Below are 26,046 nucleotides of genomic sequence, written 5' to 3'. Positions count from 1 at the left end.
TTAGGCTGGAGAAATATTGTTGCAACAGAGTCAAAACCCACTGTAACCAATGGGAGAAATAATATGTTTCTCAGAGTTGATACAAAATTATATGACCTCTGTTTATGTACAACACAACTATTTTACAAGCTTTTATGTACGTTGATTTTTCAAGAACCAGCTTCTGTTTCCTTTTGGAGTAAGATATTTAGTTTGGAAAAGCATAAATACTGGAAATTGATACACCTACCTTTCAAGACCCCAGATTGTATAGATTTGGATTATAGAATAATGCACAATCGAATATTTACAAAAGAGAGACTAAAATACTATGGCAAAATTGATAATGACTCATGTCCAGTGTGCCAGTTGGAAACAGAGGATTTATTTCACATGTTTTTGAAATGTCCTGAATTAAGCTCTTTTAAGAATTATATTGTATATATAGTTGAGATTCTTTTTAAAAATTGTAGAGTTGGTGTTCTCAATAGCACTTCTCTTGAACAAATGCTCATGATAGGATATAACAAAGAAACAAAATCAGTAAATAGTTATTTTTTGAACTACATTCTGAGCATTGCTCGATTGTGCATTTACAAAAGAAGAAACATTATGTCTTTATTAGGGAAACAAATAGACATCGAAAGATTGTTCCAATATTTGACTAGAAAATATATATTATATGCGTATCAACATTACAAAGACAAAAATCAGACTTTGATTACGAAGTATTTTGTAAAAGATAATCCTTTAATGAGAATAGAAGAGGATAAAGTGTTTATTACATTGTAGAATCATTGTTTTGTACTATAACATTACACAATAAAATTTTAGAATCATTGTTCTGTAATATAGCTTAACAAAATACTATTGTAGAATCATTGTTTTGTAATATAGCATTACAAAATACTATTGTAGAACCATTATTTTGTAATATAGCATTACAAACTACTATGTACATACTGACTGTATATTTTTAACTTTTATACTGTACAAAGCGTTTTTGAATAAAGAAAGAAAAACAAAAAAAAAGGCGATGCGTTCAGGTCGCAGTCGGGTCTTCCCGGCGTGGGTTCGAATCCCACTTCTGACAAACTGTTCTTTTGTCATAGAGCAGTATCTCTTATGACTCTAAAATAGAAAACATCAATCTTACAGCGTTCATGTATGCTGGCATATAACAGCTGTTTTAGTTAAATATGCTTTTCTGGCCCTTCAAATGTATTAACTTGTTATCCTCTCTCTCTCTCTCTCTCTCTCTCTCTCTCTCTCTCTCTCTAACACACACACACACACACACACATATAGACACACACACACATACAAATCTCACGGATATCTACAGACGGGAAAGCGATACTACCTGCATGAGTGTTTCACTCACATTCATTCGAGTCCCAAAAAGGTTACCTTTTTATTCTTTATGCTCAAACAGTTATAATAAGCACAAGGTATTATCGAGAGGAGAAGTTTATCTCTTGTATGTTAATGAGAAATTGTCATTTTTATATAAGTACCCGCTGGCGCTATATTCCCGCGATTCACAAACAAGATGCCCATCTATCCACTGCCTGTCTAATTATATACGTCACCTACCCTTCCCCCCCCCCCACACACACACACCATCTCTCTCTCTCTCTCTCTCTCTCTCTCTCTCTCTCTCTCTCTCTCTCTCTCTCTATGGATGTATGCATACATAATATAACATTGTTCAATAACGCTTACCTGTTACATTGGAGGTTTTCACTGTTCCTTCATATTTCAATTGTTCTCTATTACTTAACATTTGCATTTGTCTCTATCATTTAATGTATCCTTTCCACTGTATTTCTAAGAGATAAGGTGCAGAAAACTAATGGATAGATCAGGATGGACAAGCGGTCTAAGATGATGCATTCAAATTACAGTAGAATCCCTCCCTCATCGACTTCTCTGCAAGGAAAACATTAATAACTTTGTAGTTAATGTTATCATTATTAGAGGCACAATATACAAGTACAAAGATAAAAATATAGATGATGGGAGATTATCCTGTGCTGTTACAAAATCTTTGTTGTTACAAAATCTTACTATTTATTCAATTAGTCGATGATTCTAGGCCTCAACGAGTCCTATTCAGTATGCTGACCTATACGCCCTTCAATCTCTCTATGTGCACTCGGATCTTTGCAATGCATATGTCAGGATGGCCGAGCGGTCTAAGGCGCTGCGTTCAGGTCGCAGTCGGGTCTTCCCGGCGTGGGTTCGAATCCCACTTCTGACAAACTGTTCTTTTGTCATAGAGCAGTATCTTTTATGACTCTAAAATAGAGACTTCCGGTTATGACATCAGAAGGAAAACACGTTTGATGATCGCTCCGTGAATTTTCAAGTTTTTTTCCTTTAATAGACATTTTTGCTGTTTTAATTTGTTACAGGTACGTTGATAAGATTTGTTTGATCGCATTCATATATAAGTGAGATATATTTTGAGTGTGTGGATAACTTTATCCACCACACAAAAAATTTTTTTCTGTGACAATGAATACAAAGCCTGGTCGTGCTGCACGTGCAGCACAAGGAGCTGACTCACACTCTAATGACACCAGTGGAATAGCTAACAATAAGAATGGCATGTCGAGTAACATCGATAGACAGACAGGAGCTTCTCGTCGTTTTGGGAAAGAATGTACCGTGGTGATTGATGTAAAGGATGTGAAGAAAATAAAGGCAAGTGATATTGTTAGAAGTGTAGAAGAATTAACCGGAGATATGTCGGTCTATGCAGTTGTGCCCAAAGGTGCAAATTTGTATGAGGTCACACTACCGAGTAAGGAAGTAGCATATAATACCTTGTGTGGAATTGATATTGGAAGTGAACACTTTGATTGTACTCTTTTATATTCAGACACTATTATTGTGTCAATTCTTCATTTACCAGCATACATCACAGATGATGATATAAGTATGAAGCTCGGTGAATACGGAGTAGAACTTCTTTCTCCCATTCAACGCAGATATTATCCTGGAACTAGTGTGGCTGATGGGACTCGTTATGTCAAATGTAAATTTCCACAGCAGGTAAAATCCTTGCCTTACAGTCTGAAATTTCAGACTGTCAATGGTCAACAATACTTTAGAGTATTACACAATAATCAAGTTAAGGTATGTTCTAGATGTCTTGATCCGGGACATGTTATAAAAGACTGCCCTGATTTTGTATGCTACAAGTGTGGGGAGCAAGGCCATGTAGCAAAAAATTGCACAAGGCAAAGATGTGAAAGTTGTGGAAGTTTTCCTCTTATGTGTACATGCAGGATATGCGACAAATGCCACAAAGAGGCGCAAACATGTATGTGTTACAGAGAGGCCATTACAGGCATTCATTCGCAAGTTGATGATGATATGAGGGAAGACATATTGGAGTTACAGAGTGACGAAGATGATAAAGAAGAAATTGAGAATGCAAAAAAAGATAATGAGAGTGGAGAAAGTGGGGAAGAAAAAGAAAGAATTGGAGTTGATATGACCAATGTAGAAATAGAATCTGAGGAAGTAAACAACAATCATACAATTGGAGATGGATCGGGGACAGATTCAGATGATGACAGGAAGATGGCTGCAGACGTTGTTGAAAGATCAAACGAATCACGTACATGTCAAGAAAACGGTACTAATATCGAAAATTTCAAAGTAGTACAAAGGAGAAGGAGAAGGTTTAATCCAGTACCTAATATGAAGATGAATAGCATGCGACGAACACCTATGAAGAAATGATCAAACACTCAACATTTTTTAATACTTTCAATACACTCATCATAATCATGGCTTTAAATATTGTATCTCTAAATGTAAATGGCTTGCGTAATTTGAATAAACTAAAGTCTGTTTTAGAAATATTTAAAGAGAAAAGAGGCCATATTTTATTATTGCAAGAAACCTTTTGGGATGATGAGTTTGTTGAAAGTATTAGAGAAAATGAGATTTGGAATGGTGACATATTTTATAGTAATGCTGACATTAGGAGGACAGGTGTTGCTGTTTTAGTAGTGAGAGAATTGAGAAATCAGGTGACACAAGAAATGATTGAAAAGGGTAGGATTTTACATCTTAAAATAGCTATGGATGATAAAGTGATTGATTTAATCAATATTTATGCTCCAAATGTTGTGAAGGAAAAGTTTAACTTTTTCATGAAGCTAAATACATATTTACATAACAGTACTAGTGATAGCACTATCCTGGCTGGTGATTTTAATACAACTTTAGCAGGTATTGATCGACATAACAAAGCCTTACATATTGATGATGTAGCAATGCGTGAACTTTATAAAATTATTCATGATAGGAATATTACCGATTTATGGAGATCACGAAATCCTAGTACTCGTAGTTTCTCCAGAAAACAAGTTGTACTAGGCGAAATGAAGCAGAGTAGAATAGATTATTTTTTGATTTCCTCAAAATTGCACTCCAATGTGCAAAATATTTATTATGCAGATACATCCTTTAGTGATCATTCTTTTGTATACCTTAAACTAAATACCTGCAAAGTGGAAACAGGGCCCGGATTATGGATATTAAATAACAATGTTCTTTTTGAGGAAAAATATGTACAAAGAGTGAAATCAATTCTTACCGAGGGAAAAACTGACGAAATGTATTTCAGTGAACCACTCATTTGGTGGGATAATGTAAAATACAAAATTAAAAAATTTTCCCAAGTATACTGTACAAGAAGAAATAAGGAAAGATTACAAGAATACTTTACATTGCAAAATAAATTAAAATCATTTTCAGAAAAAGTCGCAAATAAAGAACCATATGACATTAACAAATATGAAGAACTAAAACATCAGCTAAGTGACTATGAAACTGATTTTTGTCGGGGGTGCTATATTGAGATCTAAGGCCAAATGGGCAATTGAAAGCGATAGAAATACTAAATATTTTCTAAATCTTGAGAAATATCGACACAACAAAAATGTAATCAATGAATTGATTGATGATGATGGTGTAATTATTTCAAATACAAGCGGAATCTTAGATGAAATACATCAGTTTTATAGTCATTTATATTCTTCGGTAACTGTTGATGATAATTGTACTGATTCACTTTTAAATTTTGTAAACTGTTCTGTATCTGATGAGGATAAAGATATGTGTGATGCCATAATAACAGTTGATGAAATACATACAGCTATAAAAGGGATGGCTAAAAATAAAAGCCCCGGCCCGGACGGATTGACAGTAGAGTGGTATTGTAAATTTTATGATTGTATATATGATATTCTGTTGCACATCTTTCAGAGTGTTAAGAATGACAATATTATGTCGAGATCAATGAGATTTGGGGTTATATCACTTATTTATAAAAATAAGGGGGATAATAGAAGATTGCAAAATTGGCGTCCTATCAGTTTACTTAATGTAGATTATAAAATTTTGGCAAGGATTTTGTCTACACGTTTAAAAATGGTATTACCCAAAATTATTTCTCAAACTCAGACATGTTGTATAGTTGGGAGAGATATTGCTGATACTATAGTCACTGTAAGAGATATTATAGATATGGTTGAGAGAGACAATCTTGAGGGATATATCTTAAAAATTGATCAAGAAAAAGCGTTTGACAGAGTTTGCCACTCATATTTGATTTCTGTGTTACGAAAGTTCGGTTTTGGTGACAATTTTATTCAGTGGATAAAGATATTTTATAATGAAATTAAAAGTAGTGTTAAATGCAATGGTCATCTAACGAAACCCTTTTTAATTAAAAATTCAGTCAGACAAGGTTGTCCTATATCAGCAATGTTATATGTATTAGCAGCAGAACCCTTAGGACTCGCTATCAAAGCAAATCCCACTATCAAAGGTATTCCACTCCCACTGTCTAGTAATACAAGTAAAGTTTTTCAACATGCAGATGATACAACCTTGACATTAGCGGACACACAATCCATTAATCAATCTTTTAATGTACTTGACTTGTATTGTAAAGGATCTGGTGCAAAGGTGAACAAGGAAAAGACAGAACTTCTGTGTATTGGATCTGGTAAACTTACTGATGATTATTGCAAACAATTACAAATTCAAATGTGTGATCAAGTCATCTTAATTTTGGGAGCTTATGTGGGAAAATGTGCAAAGTTATGTGAGCAACTGAACTGGAATGATAGATTGTCTAAAATTAAAAACTTATTGCAACTGTGGTCACAGAGATATTTGACAATACAAGGAAAAGTAACAGTTGTTAATAACTTATTAGTTTCTAGAGTATTGTACATAGTGTCAGTTCAGCCTCTTCCTGATATGATTGCTGATGAATTGAAGCAATTATTTCTCAGATTTATCTGGTCAGGAAAGTCCCATTTGGTTCACTATTATACAATAATTGGTGATAAGCGAAATGGCGGACTACAGTTAACTGATATAAAGATGAAAATGTATGCATTCAGACTAAAATTTTTAAAAAGATACTTTGATGTGAATTGCCATGCTATGTGGAAAAATACCTTTGATCACTTTTTATCTACTGTCCTGAACATGAGGTTGACCAAAGAGTTGTTTCTCATGTCTTTAAATAAGCAACAATTGAATACCCTACCTATATTTTACAGAGGAATGTTTCATGCATGGGAAAAACTTAGAAATAATATCGATACAAATATTGATGTGAGGAATGTTTTTGAACAACCTCTCTTTTTAAATCCTAATATTACATGTGCTGGTAAAACGTTGTTTTTCGCAGAATTTATAGAAGCAGGAATTGTTCGTGTTCAGGATATTACATATGAATTTGTACCTGGAATACTACCTTATAGAGCTATTCCAGAAATGATATACAAATCAAATTCTGAGATCAAAACAGATAAGATAAAAAAAGACTATAATTGCATAATAGAAAGTATACCATTAGGCTGGAGAAATATTGTTGCAACAGAGTCAAAACCCACTGTAACCAATGGGAGAAATAATATGTTTCTCAGAGTTGATACAAAATTATATGACCTCTGTTTATGTACAACACAACTATTTTACAAGCTTTTATGTACGTTGATTTTTCAAGAACCAGCTTCTGTTTCCTTTTGGAGTAAGATATTTAGTTTGGAAAAGCATAAATACTGGAAATTGATACACCTACCTTTCAAGACCCCAGATTGTATAGATTTGGATTATAGAATAATGCACAATCGAATATTTACAAAAGAGAGACTAAAATACTATGGCAAAATTGATAATGACTCATGTCCAGTGTGCCAGTTGGAAACAGAGGATTTATTTCACATGTTTTTGAAATGTCCTGAATTAAGCTCTTTTAAGAATTATATTGTATATATAGTTGAGATTCTTTTTAAAAATTGTAGAGTTGGTGTTCTCAATAGCACTTCTCTTGAACAAATGCTCATGATAGGATATAACAAAGAAACAAAATCAGTAAATAGTTATTTTTTGAACTACATTCTGAGCATTGCTCGATTGTGCATTTACAAAAGAAGAAACATTATGTCTTTATTAGGGAAACAAATAGACATCGAAAGATTGTTCCAATATTTGACTAGAAAATATATATTATATGCGTATCAACATTACAAAGACAAAAATCAGACTTTGATTACGAAGTATTTTGTAAAAGATAATCCTTTAATGAGAATAGAAGAGGATAAAGTGTTTATTACATTGTAGAATCATTGTTTTGTACTATAACATTACACAATAAAATTTTAGAATCATTGTTCTGTAATATAGCTTAACAAAATACTATTGTAGAATCATTGTTTTGTAATATAGCATTACAAAATACTATTGTAGAACCATTATTTTGTAATATAGCATTACAAACTACTATGTACATACTGACTGTATATTTTTAACTTTTATACTGTACAAAGCGTTTTTGAATAAAGAAAGAAAAAAAAAAAAAAGGCGATGCGTTCAGGTCGCAGTCGGGTCTTCCCGGCGTGGGTTCGAATCCCACTTCTGACAAACTGTTCTTTTGTCATAGAGCAGTATCTCTTATGACTCTAAAATAGAAAACATCAATCTTACAGCGTTCATGTATGCTGGCATATAACAGCTGTTTTAGTTAAATATGCTTTTCTGGCCCTTCAAATGTATTAACTTGTTATCCTCTCTCTCTCTCTCTCTCTCTCTCTCTCTCTCTCTCTAACACACACACACACACACACACATATAGACACACACACACATACAAATCTCACGGATATCTACAGACGGGAAAGCGATACTACCTGCATGAGTGTTTCACTCACATTCATTCGAGTCCCAAAAAGGTTACCTTTTTATTCTTTATGCTCAAACAGTTATAATAAGCACAAGGTATTATCGAGAGGAGAAGTTTATCTCTTGTATGTTAATGAGAAATTGTCATTTTTATATAAGTACCCGCTGGCGCTATATTCCCGCGATTCACAAACAAGATGCCCATCTATCCACTGCCTGTCTAATTATATACGTCCACCTACCCTTCCCCCCCCCCACACACACACACCATCTCTCTCTCTCTCTCTCTCTCTCTCTCTCTCTCTCTTTATGGATGTATGCATACATAATATAACATTGTTCAATAACGCTTACCTGTTACATTGGAGGTTTTCACTGTTCCTTCATATTTCAATTGTTCTCTATTACTTAACATTTGCATTTGTCTCTATCATTTAATGTATCCTTTCCACTGTATTTCTAAGAGATAAGGTGCAGAAAACTAATGGATAGATCAGGATGGACAAGCGGTCTAAGATGATGCATTCAAATTACAGTAGAATCCCTCCCTCATCGACTTCTCTGCAAGGAAAACATTAATAACTTTGTAGTTAATGTTATCATTATTAGAGGCACAATATACAAGTACAAAGATAAAAATATAGATGATGGGAGATTATCCTGTGCTGTTACAAAATCTTTGTTGTTACAAAATCTTACTATTTATTCAATTAGTCGATGATTCTAGGCCTCAACGAGTCCTATTCAGTATGCTGACCTATACGCCCTTCAATCTCTCTATGTGCACTCGGATCTTTGCAATGCATATGTCAGGATGGCCGAGCGGTCTAAGGCGCTGCGTTCAGGTCGCAGTCGGGTCTTCCCGGCGTGGGTTCGAATCCCACTTCTGACAAACTGTTCTTTTGTCATAGAGCAGTATCTTTTATGACTCTAAAATAGAGACTTCCGGTTATGACATCAGAAGGAAAACACGTTTGATGATCGCTCCGTGAATTTTCAAGTTTTTTTCCTTTAATAGACATTTTTGCTGTTTTAATTTGTTACAGGTACGTTGATAAGATTTGTTTGATCGCATTCATATATAAGTGAGATATATTTTGAGTGTGTGGATAACTTTATCCACCACACAAAAAATTTTTTTCTGTGACAATGAATACAAAGCCTGGTCGTGCTGCACGTGCAGCACAAGGAGCTGACTCACACTCTAATGACACCAGTGGAATAGCTAACAATAAGAATGGCATGTCGAGTAACATCGATAGACAGACAGGAGCTTCTCGTCGTTTTGGGAAAGAATGTACCGTGGTGATTGATGTAAAGGATGTGAAGAAAATAAAGGCAAGTGATATTGTTAGAAGTGTAGAAGAATTAACCGGAGATATGTCGGTCTATGCAGTTGTGCCCAAAGGTGCAAATTTGTATGAGGTCACACTACCGAGTAAGGAAGTAGCATATAATACCTTGTGTGGAATTGATATTGGAAGTGAACACTTTGATTGTACTCTTTTATATTCAGACACTATTATTGTGTCAATTCTTCATTTACCAGCATACATCACAGATGATGATATAAGTATGAAGCTCGGTGAATACGGAGTAGAACTTCTTTCTCCCATTCAACGCAGATATTATCCTGGAACTAGTGTGGCTGATGGGACTCGTTATGTCAAATGTAAATTTCCACAGCAGGTAAAATCCTTGCCTTACAGTCTGAAATTTCAGACTGTCAATGGTCAACAATACTTTAGAGTATTACACAATAATCAAGTTAAGGTATGTTCTAGATGTCTTGATCCGGGACATGTTATAAAAGACTGCCCTGATTTTGTATGCTACAAGTGTGGGGAGCAAGGCCATGTAGCAAAAAATTGCACAAGGTAAAGATGTGAAAGTTGTGGAAGTTTTCCTCTTATGTGTACATGCAGGATATGCGACAAATGCCACAAAGAGGCGCAAACATGTATGTGTTACAGAGAGGCCATTACAGGCATTCATTCGCAAGTTGATGATGATATGAGGGAAGACATATTGGAGTTACAGAGTGACGAAGATGATAAAGAAGAAATTGAGAATGCAAAAAAAGATAATGAGAGTGGAGAAAGTGGGGAAGAAAAAGAAAGAATTGGAGTTGATATGACCAATGTAGAAATAGAATCTGAGGAAGTAAACAACAATCATACAATTGGAGATGGATCGGGGACAGATTCAGATGATGACAGGAAGATGGCTGCAGACGTTGTTGAAAGATCAAACGAATCACGTACATGTCAAGAAAACGGTACTAATATCGAAAATTTCAAAGTAGTACAAAGGAGAAGGAGAAGGTTTAATCCAGTACCTAATATGAAGATGAATAGCATGCGACGAACACCTATGAAGAAATGATCAAACACTCAACATTTTTTAATACTTTCAATACACTCATCATAATCATGGCTTTAAATATTGTATCTCTAAATGTAAATGGCTTGCGTAATTTGAATAAACTAAAGTCTGTTTTAGAAATATTTAAAGAGAAAAGAGGCCATATTTTATTATTGCAAGAAACCTTTTGGGATGATGAGTTTGTTGAAAGTATTAGAGAAAATGAGATTTGGAATGGTGACATATTTTATAGTAATGCTGACATTAGGAGGACAGGTGTTGCTGTTTTAGTAGTGAGAGAATTGAGAAATCAGGTGACACAAGAAATGATTGAAAAGGGTAGGATTTTACATCTTAAAATAGCTATGGATGATAAAGTGATTGATTTAATCAATATTTATGCTCCAAATGTTGTGAAGGAAAAGTTTAACTTTTTCATGAAGCTAAATACATATTTACATAACAGTACTAGTGATAGCACTATCCTGGCTGGTGATTTTAATACAACTTTAGCAGGTATTGATCGACATAACAAAGCCTTACATATTGATGATGTAGCAATGCGTGAACTTTATAAAATTATTCATGATAGGAATATTACCGATTTATGGAGATCACGAAATCCTAGTACTCGTAGTTTCTCCAGAAAACAAGTTGTACTAGGCGAAATGAAGCAGAGTAGAATAGATTATTTTTTGATTTCCTCAAAATTGCACTCCAATGTGCAAAATATTTATTATGCAGATACATCCTTTAGTGATCATTCTTTTGTATACCTTAAACTAAATACCTGCAAAGTGGAAACAGGGCCCGGATTATGGATATTAAATAACAATGTTCTTTTTGAGGAAAAATATGTACAAAGAGTGAAATCAATTCTTACCGAGGGAAAAACTGACGAAATGTATTTCAGTGAACCACTCATTTGGTGGGATAATGTAAAATACAAAATTAAAAAATTTTCCCAAGTATACTGTACAAGAAGAAATAAGGAAAGATTACAAGAATACTTTACATTGCAAAATAAATTAAAATCATTTTCAGAAAAAGTCGCAAATAAAGAACCATATGACATTAACAAATATGAAGAACTAAAACATCAGCTAAGTGACTATGAAACTGATTTTTGTCGGGGGTGCTATATTGAGATCTAAGGCCAAATGGGCAATTGAAAGCGATAGAAATACTAAATATTTTCTAAATCTTGAGAAATATCGACACAACAAAAATGTAATCAATGAATTGATTGATGATGATGGTGTAATTATTTCAAATACAAGCGGAATCTTAGATGAAATACATCAGTTTTATAGTCATTTATATTCTTCGGTAACTGTTGATGATAATTGTACTGATTCACTTTTAAATTTTGTAAACTGTTCTGTATCTGATGAGGATAAAGATATGTGTGATGCCATAATAACAGTTGATGAAATACATACAGCTATAAAAGGGATGGCTAAAAATAAAAGCCCCGGCCCGGACGGATTGACAGTAGAGTGGTATTGTAAATTTTATGATTGTATATATGATATTCTGTTGCACATCTTTCAGAGTGTTAAGAATGACAATATTATGTCGAGATCAATGAGATTTGGGGTTATATCACTTATTTATAAAAATAAGGGGGATAATAGAAGATTGCAAAATTGGCGTCCTATCAGTTTACTTAATGTAGATTATAAAATTTTGGCAAGGATTTTGTCTACACGTTTAAAAATGGTATTACCCAAAATTATTTCTCAAACTCAGACATGTTGTATAGTTGGGAGAGATATTGCTGATACTATAGTCACTGTAAGAGATATTATAGATATGGTTGAGAGAGACAATCTTGAGGGATATATCTTAAAAATTGATCAAGAAAAAGCGTTTGACAGAGTTTGCCACTCATATTTGATTTCTGTGTTACGAAAGTTCGGTTTTGGTGACAATTTTATTCAGTGGATAAAGATATTTTATAATGAAATTAAAAGTAGTGTTAAATGCAATGGTCATCTAACGAAACCCTTTTTAATTAAAAATTCAGTCAGACAAGGTTGTCCTATATCAGCAATGTTATATGTATTAGCAGCAGAACCCTTAGGACTCGCTATCAAAGCAAATCCCACTATCAAAGGTATTCCACTCCCACTGTCTAGTAATACAAGTAAAGTTTTTCAACATGCAGATGATACATCCTTGACATTAGCGGACACACAATCCATTAATCAATCTTTTAATGTACTTGACTTGTATTGTAAAGGATCTGGTGCAAAGGTGAACAAGGAAAAGACAGAACTTCTGTGTATTGGATCTGGTAAACTTACTGATGATTATTGCAAACAATTACAAATTCAAATGTGTGATCAAGTCATCTTAATTTTGGGAGCTTATGTGGGAAAATGTGCAAAGTTATGTGAGCAACTGAACTGGAATGATAGATTGTCTAAAATTAAAAACTTATTGCAACTGTGGTCACAGAGATATTTGACAATACAAGGAAAAGTAACAGTTGTTAATAACTTATTAGTTTCTAGAGTATTGTACATAGTGTCAGTTCAGCCTCTTCCTGATATGATTGCTGATGAATTGAAGCAATTATTTCTCAGATTTATCTGGTCAGGAAAGTCCCATTTGGTTCACTATTATACAATAATTGGTGATAAGCGAAATGGCGGACTACAGTTAACTGATATAAAGATGAAAATGTATGCATTCAGACTAAAATTTTTAAAAAGATACTTTGATGTGAATTGCCATGCTATGTGGAAAAATACCTTTGATCACTTTTTATCTACTGTCCTGAACATGAGGTTGACCAAAGAGTTGTTTCTCATGTCTTTAAATAAGCAACAATTGAATACCCTACCTATATTTTACAGAGAAATGTTTCATGCATGGGAAAAACTTAGAAATAATATCGATACAAATATTGATGTGAGGAATGTTTTTGAACAACCTCTCTTTTTAAATCCTAATATTACATGTGCTGGTAAAACGTTGTTTTTCGCAGAATTTATAGAAGCAGGAATTGTTCGTGTTCAGGATATTACATATGAATTTGTACCTGGAATACTACCTTATAGAGCTATTCCAGAAATGATATACAAATCAAATTCTGAGATCAAAACAGATAAGATAAAAAAAGACTATAATTGCATAATAGAAAGTATACCATTAGGCTGGAGAAATATTGTTGCAACAGAGTCAAAACCCACTGTAACCAATGGGAGAAATAATATGTTTCTCAGAGTTGATACAAAATTATATGACCTCTGTTTATGTACAACACAACTATTTTACAAGCTTTTATGTACGTTGATTTTTCAAGAACCAGCTTCTGTTTCCTTTTGGAGTAAGATATTTAGTTTGGAAAAGCATAAATACTGGAAATTGATACACCTACCTTTCAAGACCCCAGATTGTATAGATTTGGATTATAGAATAATGCACAATCGAATATTTACAAAAGAGAGACTAAAATACTATGGCAAAATTGATAATGACTCATGTCCAGTGTGCCAGTTGGAAACAGAGGATTTATTTCACATGTTTTTGAAATGTCCTGAATTAAGCTCTTTTAAGAATTATATTGTATATATAGTTGAGATTCTTTTTAAAAATTGTAGAGTTGGTGTTCTCAATAGCACTTCTCTTGAACAAATGCTCATGATAGGATATAACAAAGAAACAAAATCAGTAAATAGTTATTTTTTGAACTACATTCTGAGCATTGCTCGATTGTGCATTTACAAAAGAAGAAACATTATGTCTTTATTAGGGAAACAAATAGACATCGAAAGATTGTTCCAATATTTGACTAGAAAATATATATTATATGCGTATCAACATTACAAAGACAAAAATCAGACTTTGATTACGAAGTATTTTGTAAAAGATAATCCTTTAATGAGAATAGAAGAGGATAAAGTGTTTATTACATTGTAGAATCATTGTTTTGTACTATAACATTACACAATAAAATTTTAGAATCATTGTTCTGTAATATAGCTTAACAAAATACTATTGTAGAATCATTGTTTTGTAATATAGCATTACAAAATACTATTGTAGAACCATTATTTTGTAATATAGCATTACAAACTACTATGTACATACTGACTGTATATTTTTAACTTTTATACTGTACAAAGCGTTTTTGAATAAAGAAAGAAAAACAAAAAAAAAGGCGATGCGTTCAGGTCGCAGTCGGGTCTTCCCGGCGTGGGTTCGAATCCCACTTCTGACAAACTGTTCTTTTGTCATAGAGCAGTATCTCTTATGACTCTAAAATAGAAAACATCAATCTTACAGCGTTCATGTATGCTGGCATATAACAGCTGTTTTAGTTAAATATGCTTTTCTGGCCCTTCAAATGTATTAACTTGTTATCCTCTCTCTCTCTCTCTCTCTCTCTCTCTCTCTCTCTCTAACACACACACACACACACACACATATAGACACACACACACATACAAATCTCACGGATATCTACAGACGGGAAAGCGATACTACCTGCATGAGTGTTTCACTCACATTCATTCGAGTCCCAAAAAGGTTACCTTTTTATTCTTTATGCTCAAACAGTTATAATAAGCACAAGGTATTATCGAGAGGAGAAGTTTATCTCTTGTATGTTAATGAGAAATTGTCATTTTTATATAAGTACCCGCTGGCGCTATATTCCCGCGATTCACAAACAAGATGCCCATCTATCCACTGCCTGTCTAATTATATACGTCCACCTACCCTTCCCCCCCCCCCACACACACACACCATCTCTCTCTCTCTCTCTCTCTCTCTCTCTCTCTCTCTCTTTATGGATGTATGCATACATAATATAACATTGTTCAATAACGCTTACCTGTTACATTGGAGGTTTTCACTGTTCCTTCATATTTCAATTGTTCTCTATTACTTAACATTTGCATTTGTCTCTATCATTTAATGTATCCTTTCCACTGTATTTCTAAGAGATAAGGTGCAGAAAACTAATGGATAGATCAGGATGGACAAGCGGTCTAAGATGATGCATTCAAATTACAGTAGAATCCCTCCCTCATCGACTTCTCTGCAAGGAAAACATTAATAACTTTGTAGTTAATGTTATCATTATTAGAGGCACAATATACAAGTACAAAGATAAAAATATAGATGATGGGAGATTATCCTGTGCTGTTACAAAATCTTTGTTGTTACAAAATCTTACTATTTATTCAATTAGTCGATGATTCTAGGCCTCAACGAGTCCTATTCAGTATGCTGACCTATACGCCCTTCAATCTCTCTATGTGCACTCGGATCTTTGCAATGCATATGTCAGGATGGCCGAGCGGTCTAAGGCGCTGCGTTCAGGTCGCAGTCGGGTCTTCCCGGCGTGGGTTCGAATCCCACTTCTGACAAACTGTTCTTTTGTCATAGAGCAGTATCTTTTATGACTCTAAAATAGAGACTTCCGGTTATGACATCAGAAGGAAAACACGTTTGATGATCGCTCCGTGAATTTTCAAGTTTTTTTCCTTTAATAGACATTTTTGCTGTTTTAATTTGTTACAGGTACGTTGATAAGATTTGTTTGATCGCATTCATATATAAGTGAGATATATTTTGAGTGTGTGGATAACTTTATCCACCACACAAAAAATTTTTTTCTGTGACAATGAATACAAAGCCTGGTCGTGCTGCACGTGCAGCACAAGGAGCTGACTCACACTCTAATGACACCAGTGGAATAGCTAACAATAAGAATGGCATGTCGAGTAACATCGATAGACAGACAGGAGCTTCTCGTCGTTTTGGGAAAGAATGTACCGTGGTGATTGATGTAAAGGATGTGAAGAAAATAAAGGCAAGTGATATTGTTAGAAGTGTAGAAGAATTAACCGGAGATATGTCGGTCTATGCAGTTGTGCCCAAAGGTGCAAATTTGTATGAGGTCACACTACCGAGTAAGGAAGTAGCATATAATACCTTGTGTGGAATTGATATTGGAAGTGAACACTTTGATTGTACTCTTTTATATTCAGACACTATTATTGTGTCAATTCTTCATTTACCAGCATACATCACAGATGATGATATAAGTATGAAGCTCGGTGAATACGGAGTAGAACTTCTTTCTCCCATTCAACGCAGATATTATCCTGGAACTAGTGTGGCTGATGGGACTCGTTATGTCAAATGTAAATTTCCACAGCAGGTAAAATCCTTGCCTTACAGTCTGAAATTTCAGACTGTCAATGGTCAACAATACTTTAGAGTATTACACAATAATCAAGTTAAGGTATGTTCTAGATGTCTTGATCCGGGACATGTTATAAAAGACTGCCCTGATTTTGTATGCTACAAGTGTGGGGAGCAAGGCCATGTAGCAAAAAATTGCACAAGGTAAAGATGTGAAAGTTGTGGAAGTTTTCCTCTTATGTGTACATGCAGGATATGCGACAAATGCCACAAAGAGGCGCAAACATGTATGTGTTACAGAGAGGCCATTACAGGCATTCATTCGCAAGTTGATGATGATATGAGGGAAGACATATTGGAGTTACAGAGTGACGAAGATGATAAAGAAGAAATTGAGAATGCAAAAAAAGATAATGAGAGTGGAGAAAGTGGGGAAGAAAAAGAAAGAATTGGAGTTGATATGACCAATGTAGAAATAGAATCTGAGGAAGTAAACAACAATCATACAATTGGAGATGGATCGGGGACAGATTCAGATGATGACAGGAAGATGGCTGCAGACGTTGTTGAAAGATCAAACGAATCACGTACATGTCAAGAAAACGGTACTAATATCGAAAATTTCAAAGTAGTACAAAGGAGAAGGAGAAGGTTTAATCCAGTACCTAATATGAAGATGAATAGCATGCGACGAACACCTATGAAGAAATGATCAAACACTCAACATTTTTTAATACTTTCAATACACTCATCATAATCATGGCTTTAAATATTGTATCTCTAAATGTAAATGGCTTGCGTAATTTGAATAAACTAAAGTCTGTTTTAGAAATATTTAAAGAGAAAAGAGGCCATATTTTATTATTGCAAGAAACCTTTTGGGATGATGAGTTTGTTGAAAGTATTAGAGAAAATGAGATTTGGAATGGTGACATATTTTATAGTAATGCTGACATTAGGAGGACAGGTGTTGCTGTTTTAGTAGTGAGAGAATTGAGAAATCAGGTGACACAAGAAATGATTGAAAAGGGTAGGATTTTACATCTTAAAATAGCTATGGATGATAAAGTGATTGATTTAATCAATATTTATGCTCCAAATGTTGTGAAGGAAAAGTTTAACTTTTTCATGAAGCTAAATACATATTTACATAACAGTACTAGTGATAGCACTATCCTGGCTGGTGATTTTAATACAACTTTAGCAGGTATTGATCGACATAACAAAGCCTTACATATTGATGATGTAGCAATGCGTGAACTTTATAAAATTATTCATGATAGGAATATTACCGATTTATGGAGATCACGAAATCCTAGTACTCGTAGTTTCTCCAGAAAACAAGTTGTACTAGGCGAAATGAAGCAGAGTAGAATAGATTATTTTTTGATTTCCTCAAAATTGCACTCCAATGTGCAAAATATTTATTATGCAGATACATCCTTTAGTGATCATTCTTTTGTATACCTTAAACTAAATACCTGCAAAGTGGAAACAGGGCCCGGATTATGGATATTAAATAACAATGTTCTTTTTGAGGAAAAATATGTACAAAGAGTGAAATAAATTCTTACCGAGGGAAAAACTGACGAAATGTATTTCAGTGAACCACTCATTTGGTGGGATAATGTAAAATACAAAATTAAAAAATTTTCCCAAGTATACTGTACAAGAAGAAATAAGGAAAGATTACAAGAATACTTTACATTGCAAAATAAATTAAAATCATTTTCAGAAAAAGTCGCAAATAAAGAACCATATGACATTAACAAATATGAAGAACTAAAACATCAGCTAAGTGACTATGAAACTGATTTTTGTCGGGGGTGCTATATTGAGATCTAAGGCCAAATGGGCAATTGAAAGCGATAGAAATACTAAATATTTTCTAAATCTTGAGAAATATCGACACAACAAAAATGTAATCAATGAATTGATTGATGATGATGGTGTAATTATTTCAAATACAAGCGGAATCTTAGATGAAATACATCAGTTTTATAGTCATTTATATTCTTCGGTAACTGTTGATGATAATTGTACTGATTCACTTTTAAATTTTGTAAACTGTTCTGTATCTGATGAGGATAAAGATATGTGTGATGCCATAATAACAGTTGATGAAATACATACAGCTATAAAAGGGATGGCTAAAAATAAAAGCCCCGGCCCGGACGGATTGACAGTAGAGTGGTATTGTAAATTTTATGATTGTATATATGATATTCTGTTGCACATCTTTCAGAGTGTTAAGAATGACAATATTATGTCGAGATCAATGAGATTTGGGGTTATATCACTTATTTATAAAAATAAGGGGGATAATAGAAGATTGCAAAATTGGCGTCCTATCAGTTTACTTAATGTAGATTATAAAATTTTGGCAAGGATTTTGTCTACACGTTTAAAAATGGTATTACCCAAAATTATTTCTCAAACTCAGACATGTTGTATAGTTGGGAGAGATATTGCTGATACTATAGTCACTGTAAGAGATATTATAGATATGGTTGAGAGAGACAATCTTGAGGGATATATCTTAAAAATTGATCAAGAAAAAGCGTTTGACAGAGTTTGCCACTCATATTTGATTTCTGTGTTACGAAAGTTCGGTTTTGGTGACAATTTTATTCAGTGGATAAAGATATTTTATAATGAAATTAAAAGTAGTGTTAAATGCAATGGTCATCTAACGAAACCCTTTTTAATTAAAAATTCAGTCAGACAAGGTTGTCCTATATCAGCAATGTTATATGTATTAGCAGCAGAACCCTTAGGACTCGCTATCAAAGCAAATCCCACTATCAAAGGTATTCCACTCCCACTGTCTAGTAATACAAGTAAAGTTTTTCAACATGCAGATGATACAACCTTGACATTAGCGGACACACAATCCATTAATCAATCTTTTAATGTACTTGACTTGTATTGTAAAGGATCTGGTGCAAAGGTGAACAAGGAAAAGACAGAACTTCTGTGTATTGGATCTGGTAAACTTACTGATGATTATTGCAAACAATTACAAATTCAAATGTGTGATCAAGTCATCTTAATTTTGGGAGCTTATGTGGGAAAATGTGCAAAGTTATGTGAGCAACTGAACTGGAATGATAGATTGTCTAAAATTAAAAACTTATTGCAACTGTGGTCACAGAGATATTTGACAATACAAGGAAAAGTAACAGTTGTTAATAACTTATTAGTTTCTAGAGTATTGTACATAGTGTCAGTTCAGCCTCTTCCTGATATGATTGCTGATGAATTGAAGCAATTATTTCTCAGATTTATCTGGTCAGGAAAGTCCCATTTGGTTCACTATTATACAATAATTGGTGATAAGCGAAATGGCGGACTACAGTTAACTGATATAAAGATGAAAATGTATGCATTCAGACTAAAATTTTTAAAAAGATACTTTGATGTGAATTGCCATGCTATGTGGAAAAATACCTTTGATCACTTTTTATCTACTGTCCTGAACATGAGGTTGACCAAAGAGTTGTTTCTCATGTCTTTAAATAAGCAACAATTGAATACCCTACCTATATTTTACAGAGGAATGTTTCATGCATGGGAAAAACTTAGAAATAATATCGATACAAATATTGATGTGAGGAATGTTTTTGAACAACCTCTCTTTTTAAATCCTAATATTACATGTGCTGGTAAAACGTTGTTTTTCGCAGAATTTATAGAAGCAGGAATTGTTCGTGTTCAGGATATTACATATGAATTTGTACCTGGAATACTACCTTATAGAGCTATTCCAGAAATGATATACAAATCAAATTCTGAGATCAAAACAGATAAGATAAAAATAGACTATAATTGCATAATAGAAAGTATACCATTAGGCTGGAGAAATATTGTTGCAACAGAGTCAAAACCCACTGTAACCAATGGGAGAAATAATATGTTTCTCAGAGTTGATACAAAATTATATGACCTCTGTTTATGTACAACACAACTATTTTACAAGCTTTTATGTACGTTGATTTTTCAAGAACCAGCTTCTGTTTCCTTTTGGAGTAAGATATTTAGTTTGGAAAAGCATAAATACTGGAAATTGATACACCTACCTTTCAAGACCCCAGATTGTATAGATTTGGATTATAGAATAATGCACAATCGAATATTTACAAAAGAGAGACTAAAATACTATGGCAAAATTGATAATGACTCATGTCCAGTGTGCCAGTTGGAAACAGAGGATTTATTTCACATGTTTTTGAAATGTCCTGAATTAAGCTCTTTTAAGAATTATATTGTATATATAGTTGAGATTCTTTTTAAAAATTGTAGAGTTGGTGTTCTCAATAGCACTTCTCTTGAACAAATGCTCATGATAGGATATAACAAAGAAACAAAATCAGTAAATAGTTATTTTTTGAACTACATTCTGAGCATTGCTCGATTGTGCATTTACAAAAGAAGAAACATTATGTCTTTATTAGGGAAACAAATAGACATCGAAAGATTGTTCCAATATTTGACTAGAAAATATATATTATATGCGTATCAACATTACAAAGACAAAAATCAGACTTTGATTACGAAGTATTTTGTAAAAGATAATCCTTTAATGAGAATAGAAGAGGATAAAGTGTTTATTACATTGTAGAATCATTGTTTTGTACTATAACATTACACAATAAAATTTTAGAATCATTGTTCTGTAATATAGCTTAACAAAATACTATTGTAGAATCATTGTTTTGTAATATAGCATTACAAAATACTATTGTAGAACCATTATTTTGTAATATAGCATTACAAACTACTATGTACATACTGACTGTATATTTTTAACTTTTATACTGTACAAAGCGTTTTTGAATAAAGAAAGAAAAAAAAAAAAAAAGGCGATGCGTTCAGGTCGCAGTCGGGTCTTCCCGGCGTGGGTTCGAATCCCACTTCTGACAAACTGTTCTTTTGTCATAGAGCAGTATCTCTTATGACTCTAAAATAGAAAACATCAATCTTACAGCGTTCATGTATGCTGGCATATAACAGCTGTTTTAGTTAAATATGCTTTTCTGGCCCTTCAAATGTATTAACTTGTTATCCTCTCTCTCTCTCTCTCTCTCTCTCTCTCTCTCTCTCTCTCTAACACACACACACACACACACACATATAGACACACACACACATACAAATCTCACGGATATCTACAGACGGGAAAGCGATACTACCTGCATGAGTGTTTCACTCACATTCATTCGAGTCCCAAAAAGGTTACCTTTTTATTCTTTATGCTCAAACAGTTATAATAAGCACAAGGTATTATCGAGAGGAGAAGTTTATCTCTTGTATGTTAATGAGAAATTGTCATTTTTATATAAGTACCCGCTGGCGCTATATTCCCGCGATTCACAAACAAGATGCCCATCTATCCACTGCCTGTCTAATTATATACGTCCACCTACCCTTCCCCCCCCCCCCACACACACACACACCATCTCTCTCTCTCTCTCTCTCTCTCTCTCTCTCTCTATGGATGTATGCATACATAATATAACATTGTTCAATAACGCTTACCTGTTACATTGGAGGTTTTCACTGTTCCTTCATATTTCAATTGTTCTCTATTACTTAACATTTGCATTTGTCTCTATCATTTAATGTATCCTTTCCACTGTATTTCTAAGAGATAAGGTGCAGAAAACTAATGGATAGATCAGGATGGACAAGCGGTCTAAGATGATGCATTCAAATTACAGTAGAATCCCTCCCTCATCGACTTCTTGCAAAGGAAAACATTAATAACTTTGTAGTTAATGTTATCATTATTAGAGGCACAATATACAAGTACAAAGATAAAAATATAGATGATGGGAGATTATCCTGTGCTGTTACAAAATCTTTGTTGTTACAAAATCTTACTATTTATTCAATTAGTCGATGATTCTAGGCCTCAACGAGTCCTATTCAGTATGCTGACCTATACGCCCTTCAGTCTCTCTATGTGCACTCGGATCTTTGCAATGCATATGTCAGGATGGCCGAGCGGTCTAAGGCGCTGCGTTCAGGTCGCAGTCGGGTCTTCCCGGCGTGGGTTCGAATCCCACTTCTGACAAACTGTTCTTTTGTCATAGAGCAGTATCTTTTATGACTCTAAAATAGAGACTTCCGGTTATGACATCAGAAGGAAAACACGTTTGATGATCGCTCCGTGAATTTTCAAGTTTTTTTCCTTTAATAGACATTTTTGCTGTTTTAATTTGTTACAGGTACGTTGATAAGATTTGTTTGATCGCATTCATATATAAGTGAGATATATTTTGAGTGTGTGGATAACTTTATCCACCACACAAAAAATTTTTTTCTGTGACAATGAATACAAAGCCTGGTCGTGCTGCACGTGCAGCACAAGGAGCTGACTCACACTCTAATGACACCAGTGGAATAGCTAACAATAAGAATGGCATGTCGAGTAACATCGATAGACAGACAGGAGCTTCTCGTCGTTTTGGGAAAGAATGTACCGTGGTGATTGATGTAAAGGATGTGAAGAAAATAAAGGCAAGTGATATTGTTAGAAGTGTAGAAGAATTAACCGGAGATATGTCGGTCTATGCAGTTGTGCCCAAAGGTGCAAATTTGTATGAGGTCACACTACCGAGTAAGGAAGTAGCATATAATACCTTGTGTGGAATTGATATTGGAAGTGAACACTTTGATTGTACTCTTTTATATTCAGACACTATTATTGTGTCAATTCTTCATTTACCAGCATACATCACAGATGATGATATAAGTATGAAGCTCGGTGAATACGGAGTAGAACTTCTTTCTCCCATTCAACGCAGATATTATCCTGGAACTAGTGTGGCTGATGGGACTCGTTATGTCAAATGTAAATTTCCACAGCAGGTAAAATCCTTGCCTTACAGTCTGAAATTTCAGACTGTCAATGGTCAACAATACTTTAGAGTATTACACAATAATCAAGTTAAGGTATGTTCTAGATGTCTTGATCCGGGACATGTTATAAAAGACTGCCCTGATTTTGTATGCTACAAGTGTGGGGAGCAAGGCCATGTAGCAAAAAATTGCACAAGGCAAAGATGTGAAAGTTGTGGAAGTTTTCCTCTTATGTGTACATGCAGGATATGCGACAAATGCCACAAAGAGGCGCAAACATGTATGTGTTACAGAGAGGCCATTACAGGCATTCATTCGCAAGTTGATGATGATATGAGGGAAGACATATTGGAGTTACAGAGTGACGAAGATGATAAAGAAGAAATTGAGAATGCAAAAAAAGATAATGAGAGTGGAGAAAGTGGGGAAGAAAAAGAAAGAATTGGAGTTGATATGACCAATGTAGAAATAGAATCTGAGGAAGTAAACAACAATCATACAATTGGAGATGGATCGGGGACAGATTCAGATGATGACAGGAAGATGGCTGCAGACGTTGTTGAAAGATCAAACGAATCACGTACATGTCAAGAAAACGGTACTAATATCGAAAATTTCAAAGTAGTACAAAGGAGAAGGAGAAGGTTTAATCCAGTACCTAATATGAAGATGAATAGCATGCGACGAACACCTATGAAGAAATGATCAAACACTCAACATTTTTTAATACTTTCAATACACTCATCATAATCATGGCTTTAAATATTGTATCTCTAAATGTAAATGGCTTGCGTAATTTGAATAAACTAAAGTCTGTTTTAGAAATATTTAAAGAGAAAAGAGGCCATATTTTATTATTGCAAGAAACCTTTTGGGATGATGAGTTTGTTGAAAGTATTAGAGAAAATGAGATTTGGAATGGTGACATATTTTATAGTAATGCTGACATTAGGAGGGCAGGTGTTGCTGTTTTAGTAGTGAGAGAATTGAGAAATCAGGTGACACAAGAAATGATTGAAAAGGGTAGGATTTTACATCTTAAAATAGCTATGGATGATAAAGTGATTGATTTAATCAATATTTATGCTCCAAATGTTGTGAAGGAAAAGTTTAACTTTTTCATGAAGCTAAATACATATTTACATAACAGTACTAGTGATAGCACTATCCTGGCTGGTGATTTTAATACAACTTTAGCAGGTATTGATCGACATAACAAAGCCTTACATATTGATGATGTAGCAATGCGTGAACTTTATAAAATTATTCATGATAGGAATATTACCGATTTATGGAGATCACGAAATCCTAGTACTCGTAGTTTCTCCAGAAAACAAGTTGTACTAGGCGAAATGAAGCAGAGTAGAATAGATTATTTTTTGATTTCCTCAAAATTGCACTCCAATGTGCAAAATATTTATTATGCAGATACATCCTTTAGTGATCATTCTTTTGTATACCTTAAACTAAATACCTGCAAAGTGGAAACAGGGCCCGGATTATGGATATTAAATAACAATGTTCTTTTTGAGGAAAAATATGTACAAAGAGTGAAATCAATTCTTACCGAGGGAAAAACTGACGAAATGTATTTCAGTGAACCACTCATTTGGTGGGATAATGTAAAATACAAAATTAAAAAATTTTCCCAAGTATACTGTACAAGAAGAAATAAGGAAAGATTACAAGAATACTTTACATTGCAAAATAAATTAAAATCATTTTCAGAAAAAGTCGCAAATAAAGAACCATATGACATTAACAAATATGAAGAACTAAAACATCAGCTAAGTGACTATGAAACTGATTTTTGTCGGGGGTGCTATATTGAGATCTAAGGCCAAATGGGCAATTGAAAGCGATAGAAATACTAAATATTTTCTAAATCTTGAGAAATATCGACACAACAAAAATGTAATCAATGAATTGATTGATGATGATGGTGTAATTATTTCAAATACAAGCGGAATCTTAGATGAAATACATCAGTTTTATAGTCATTTATATTCTTCGGTAACTGTTGATGATAATTGTACTGATTCACTTTTAAATTTTGTAAACTGTTCTGTATCTGATGAGGATAAAGATATGTGTGATGCCATAATAACAGTTGATGAAATACATACAGCTATAAAAGGGATGGCTAAAAATAAAAGCCCCGGCCCGGACGGATTGACAGTAGAGTGGTATTGTAAATTTTATGATTGTATATATGATATTCTGTTGCACATCTTTCAGAGTGTTAAGAATGACAATATTATGTCGAGATCAATGAGATTTGGGGTTATATCACTTATTTATAAAAATAAGGGGGATAATAGAAGATTGCAAAATTGGCGTCCTATCAGTTTACTTAATGTAGATTATAAAATTTTGGCAAGGATTTTGTCTACACGTTTAAAAATGGTATTACCCAAAATTATTTCTCAAACTCAGACATGTTGTATAGTT

General features: G+C 33.9%; 4 non-coding genes across 4 annotated transcripts; all 4 read left to right on the top strand.

Annotated features, from left to right (window-relative positions):
* Positions 1–2,158: 2,158 nt before the first annotated feature.
* On the top strand, positions 2,159–2,242 carry Trnal-cag (transfer RNA leucine (anticodon CAG)). Its single transcript has one exon. It is a non-coding gene; the product is annotated as a tRNA-Leu (tRNA).
* Positions 2,243–9,010: 6,768 nt separating this feature from the next.
* On the top strand, positions 9,011–9,094 carry Trnal-cag (transfer RNA leucine (anticodon CAG)). The gene has a single exon. It is a non-coding gene; the product is annotated as a tRNA-Leu (tRNA).
* Positions 9,095–15,866: 6,772 nt separating this feature from the next.
* On the top strand, positions 15,867–15,950 carry Trnal-cag (transfer RNA leucine (anticodon CAG)). The gene has a single exon. It is a non-coding gene; the product is annotated as a tRNA-Leu (tRNA).
* Positions 15,951–22,723: 6,773 nt separating this feature from the next.
* Trnal-cag (transfer RNA leucine (anticodon CAG)) lies at positions 22,724–22,807 on the top strand. Its single transcript has one exon. It is a non-coding gene; the product is annotated as a tRNA-Leu (tRNA).
* Positions 22,808–26,046: the final 3,239 nt, after the last annotated feature.

Source organism: Sinohyriopsis cumingii, unplaced genomic scaffold (assembly GCF_028554795.1).
Source record: "Sinohyriopsis cumingii isolate HCF-2022 unplaced genomic scaffold, ASM2855479v2 utg000066l, whole genome shotgun sequence".
Classification (NCBI taxonomy): Eukaryota; Metazoa; Mollusca; class Bivalvia; order Unionida; family Unionidae; genus Sinohyriopsis; species Sinohyriopsis cumingii.
The sequence above is the reverse complement of the archived record's forward strand: the minus strand, read 5'-3'. Positions and strand labels throughout refer to the sequence as shown.